The sequence below is a fragment of the Nyctereutes procyonoides genome, unplaced genomic scaffold (genome assembly GCF_905146905.1).
Source record: "Nyctereutes procyonoides isolate TBG_1078 unplaced genomic scaffold, NYPRO_anot_genome, whole genome shotgun sequence".
Taxonomy (NCBI): domain Eukaryota; kingdom Metazoa; phylum Chordata; class Mammalia; order Carnivora; family Canidae; genus Nyctereutes; species Nyctereutes procyonoides.
Window position 1 is genome coordinate 7,755,001 of NW_026575136.1, and position 5,000 is coordinate 7,760,000.

The 5,000-nt window shown below is 47.1% G+C and overlaps 1 protein-coding gene and 1 long non-coding RNA gene across 5 annotated transcripts in view; one reads left to right on the forward strand and one right to left on the reverse strand.

Annotated features, from left to right (window-relative positions):
- The window catches only part of LOC129495440 (zinc finger E-box-binding homeobox 2), a 136,818-nt gene that overhangs the window by 61,699 nt on the left and 70,119 nt on the right, over nt 1-5,000 (reverse strand). The window lies entirely within an intron of this gene.
- LOC129495441 (uncharacterized) lies at nt 2,385-4,151 on the forward strand. Its single transcript, XR_008661531.1, has 3 exons — nt 2,385-2,531; nt 3,271-3,380; nt 3,793-4,151. It is a non-coding gene; the product is annotated as an uncharacterized LOC129495441 (long non-coding RNA).

Genomic DNA, 5,000 nt, shown 5'->3' on the forward strand with positions numbered 1-5,000 from the left:
GAGATGCGAGCGCTCCTGGAATCCTGACAGTAAGTAATATTTTGCAATTAAAACCTTTGCAAATGGTTAATTGTCTAAAACAACAATGGCAAAATGGAGAGGACCTCTTATTTATACTTTCGTATGTAAAGGAAATTTTGATCTAAAAATTTATTTCACCTCTAGGTTCATCAGCCCCCTGCTTCTATCATGTGTTTCCTTCTTTTCTTCTTCTTCGTCTTCCTCTTCTTTTTTTTTTTTTTTTTTTTTTTTTTTTGATCAGAGGCATGAAAGAGTGAGTAAGTGTGAATGCTTAGGTACCTGGGGTATGGAAAGGTGGTAATTAGCACAGCGGGATAATTGATGTGTAGATTGCAGCATGAACAAATGCTTTGACTTGTTTGTTCTTCTCACTCTTCTACATTCGTTCTCTCTTCCTCCCCCTCCACCCCCAACTCCGTCTCTCATTTAAAACCCAACCTAGCTAATGAACACCTTACCTGCTTAGTTAAGCTGATTACCGATATACATTCATCTAAAGGAAGCATCCTAGCTTCGTGCAAGACACGCAGGTAGTACCTTTTGCTCTCAGTTGCAAACCAAGACCGCCCTTCCTACCCCCCAACCCCCAGAGCTTCCATTTTACAGCCCCGGACAGAGACAGAACAATGCCACCTGAGCATAAATACAAAATAACAAAAAGCCCCAACCCCTGTTTTTTGGGGGGTGGGAATAGGCCTCAGAACCAGAGAAAACTCCTAAGAATTTTACCTCTTCATAATTACTGGTAGCTTTGCTCTTTCAAATGGTCTTGGTGGCTCAGAAACTTATGTAATTGAAGGTTTTAGAAATAAACCTAAGATGTGTCCAATGCTTTGGCTTTTCGGTGGGATCTGTTGCATCAGCCTCTCGGAGGAGGTGAGCCATGTGGGGACCCTCCTTACGCAGCACCATGTCCTTTCCTCCCTCCCTCGCTCCCTCTTCCTCTTCCTTCTCTTCTGAAAGTGAAGCGCTCAAGTTCTCACTTTTATACAGGCAGTTAATGGAGGCCCAGCCCACATATGTGGGAGCACACCTGAACACCCGACCACACCTGCAGGGGGTGGCAACAGAACTGCACATGTTCACATAACGTTCTCAGGGGACTCAGGCTCCCGCTCCTTTTGTTTTCCTGGAGAGGCCTAGGTCAGGTCGGGGTGAAGGACACTGAAGGTTCCTTCCTTCCTCTCTTCACCTTCCCCCCTACCTAGTAAGTAAGCAGTTGACCTGCTTAGTTAACGCAGAAAAGATACACCTTTCATTTTCAGGACTCTCTTTGGGCAGAAAAACATGTTACGTGTATATCTCATCTTCAGCAAAGCTCTGGATCTTTAGATCAATATTTATCCAGTGTCCGGTGGGTGCTCTCTACTATGGGTATTCCGGGATCCCGGGGTACTCTGACCATTGTTAATCAATTTACTCTCATTTCTTTTCTTCTCTCAAACACTTCCACATCTGAGTTTGTTTGATGACTCATAAGGGCACCATACCAAAGATTAAGGATTAAGTTTAATAACTGTAAATTTCAGAGAACTGATTTCAAAGTGTGATAAAAGTTGAAGCACTTTGGTGTTTACAAGTTATCATACTTCTCTAAATGTCACCTCCTAAGTTCTTCCAATCCCCTGTTCTGTTTTACATGCGAGCATTTCTCTGGCTGCTGAGCATCTGGTCAGTAATCGCCTTAACCTTACAAAGAAGTGAGCTCTGAGTGCTCGGGCTCCCCTGCTCTCGGCAATGCTAACAGTGGAAATATGACTGGGATCATTGACAAGTCACTTATGAGAAAGGAGAGAAACTCTACATAATTGGCTCTGACTCGCTTGCCCACGAAATAGAGTACGATACGTATTACCTATGCATTCTTTCTTTGATCACTGGTTTTTGTTTATGGCCATCAAACACGCTCTTTATTTTTTACGATTATCCCTTCCATGTCTCTGCATTACTTCCATCTTGTTTATTCTTTATAATAGCATACTTTTGACCAGACAAGAGCACATGTTTTTCCGCGACCCTCTAAATCCTTCTCCTCATCTATGTTAAATGAAAGATAAGCTAATGAGCCATAAAAAAAAAAAAGAATGCACCAGCCCCCTTGGACATGCTGAGGCCATCCTATCCCTTGAAGCACGGTGACCCTTACCTAGGAGCTGAGTAAGGGATTCCAGGTTTACATGCCGTGCCCTTTGGACAGGCCCATTTGGCCTCCCTAATGGGCCAATTCCAAAAAGGAAGTGAAAAGAGAGGAAACAGCCTTGTACTAGAATCTAGAAAGGCCCAGCACTGCGAGCGCTCCTATCTCTCATACATTTTATGTTTCCGCAGGCTCTGGGGTCAGACTGCTTAAATGTGAATTCTAACTCACTTGTGACTCTGGGCTAGATGCTTAAACTGCCTCAGTGTCCTCCTCTGTCGAATGGGGGGGTAATGACAGGATCTCTCTCCATGGGCAGCCGTGAAGATTTAGATGAATCCAAACATGCGCAGCATCTAGAGCTTGGCACATGGTAAGCACTAAATCACTGCTGGGTGGTATTACTATTAGCATCATTGCTATTGTTTGCTAAGTCCAGGGGCAGTTTTAGGTGAGGGTGGCTTCTGTATATTTGTCTCATGCAATAATGTTGTGATCCGATCCTATAATAATTTACAGTAGTCATGCTGAACCAGGAAGATTTTATCCTTTCTCTGAATCTAAGTTTGGCAAAGAGTCACGGAGGGCATTGAAAGGTCGTAACACCTAAACACCAAGCAAAAAAAAAAAAAAAAATTAGGTGTTTGGAGATCCCCGCTGTGGGAGCGGGGCATCCCAGACACCAAACAAGGGGCAGGGCTGCCGTCCTCGAGGATGGACAGTACAATTCCGTTTTGCAGAAGCAGCAGTTAAAAGTTCAAGACGATAAGGGACTTACTGAAAGTTCGTGCAGCTAAGTGGTGAAATTGAGTTTTCCATTTTTCATCTGTCTGACCTCAAAAATGCAACATCTCTCTAAACGCTGCATCACACTTTCCGAAAGCTTGCACGCAAGGTACATGCTAAAGAGAGATTTTATGGTTTTTGACATTTATGTTGCACACATTCAAAAGAGATAAAAATAGACTCCATGCTGCTGATATAATTACTAGAGGCTATAAAAGCCATGCAAAAATCTGGAGATGGGGTGTGGGAATAGTCGGGGGAAGAACATAAACAAGGGAGCAGTGACACAAACTAGGACAACATACTGTCCTTAATCCCTTCACTAGCTCCCCAGGTCCTGGGCGAGTCCTACCACGGAAGACCAAGAACTTGGAAGCCTCCCCATCCGCAGGCAGGGGCACTGCCAGCAAGCCACAGGTGGGCACCGCATGAGCAGGTGAGAAATGCGACTGGAAAGGGGAGGCTGAGGATTCGGTGCCCCTAAAAGAGCCCATCAATCCTAATTATCCCGCCTGCGCGCTGCTTGTGCCCTACTTGGGTTTTTATTTTTCAGTCCGGCGGGTTAGGAGAGTTTTAGACACACGAGGGTCCGAGCCTCGGGAACCTGGAGAAGAAAGGTCAAGCAGCATCGGGAAGGGAGGCCTGCGCTCGGGTCCAGGTGGCCTCGGTGCCCGGGGAGGGGGGCCCGGGCCGGGCCGTGTCCCTGCGGCACATCGGAACTGGAGTGGCACCTTGCAGGGCGGCGGCCTGCACAGACACTCAGGACACAGGAGACAGGGAGCCCCGTTCGAGAAGATGCCCTGCTTATTCCCTCCCAGCTCCCTGCTCACGGCCTTTCACCTTTTCAGGATGCAAGCTGAGAGCCATCCTAGCCTGTCGTCCCAAGTGACACGCTGCCCACAGTTGCAGCAAGGCCCTTGCACTCCTGCAACCCTACTCCGGCCTCACCCGCAGGCATGGTGACAAAGCCCACCGAGCCCCCAGAGGATGTACATCTGGAGAGCCCAGCTCTGCAGAGGGCCCGGGGGGCCTGGGGGGGCCCAGTCGGCTGCTCAGCTCACCATCCAGGGTCCCCGGGGAGCCCGATGCGCAGGGACCTGCTCCTCCCTCTCCCTCTGGCCTTCTCTCCACTCATGCTCTAGGTCTCTGTCTCCCTCTCTCAAATAAATAAATAAAATCTTAAAAAAAAAAAAAAAGCCCAGACGGCTGCTGGTCCCACTCATAGAGGCTACAACTCAGACCCCACTGGATTTAGTGGCAGGTGCAGTCTGGCCTTGAGACTCTGGATCTTGCCCCCCGGATGGGAACAAAGGTGGATGCCTTGACATGGGGCTGCCGGCTGCCTCCAGAGCTGGCCTTGCTGCTGACCACTCATGTGGTCACCATGTCCTTCAGCCTCCAGTGGCCGTGAAGCCGAACTCATCATTCTTGGGGAAAAGGACACAGATCGGGTTGAAACGAACCGCTAAAGGTTACAAACTGACTCACGTGAGGATTAAAACCCAAAGCCCGTGATGGGTCCCGTCGAGGAAGCACTCGACAGCGTTCAGACTCTGAACATTGTCAGACTTCTGCAGTGCTTTTAAGGAAAGGGCAAGTGACTTTGGCATTTTGGACACAGAACCTTTCTGATGTAACAGACCTGAGTATCACGCTATGTTATATTGATCGCAGTGACTCCAAGGGGAACTATATACTCATTTTACTTGAAATCCTTAAGAAGTATATGGGTAATAATTACATCTCCCTTATAGCAGGTGTGAGTCTGGTGCAGTTTTTAGGGGTTTTTTTGTTTTTTTTGTTTTTTGAGTTAGCTCTCCCCCTAGGTAGTGTTCCTGGGTCTCTGGAGTGGATGAGTGGCTTAGAAACTGGGAGTGGGGAGTCATGGAAAGGAAGAGATGGGGAAAACGCACAGGGAAGAAGGACATGCAAAATAAAACACATTTAAATTTGTTACTACGCATGAGATCATATTTCTGGCACTTTGCAGAGGTCCTATGGAAGCTGTTAGTTCCAATATAGAAATACTAGAGTGAGTAAATTGGTGTTAAATTTA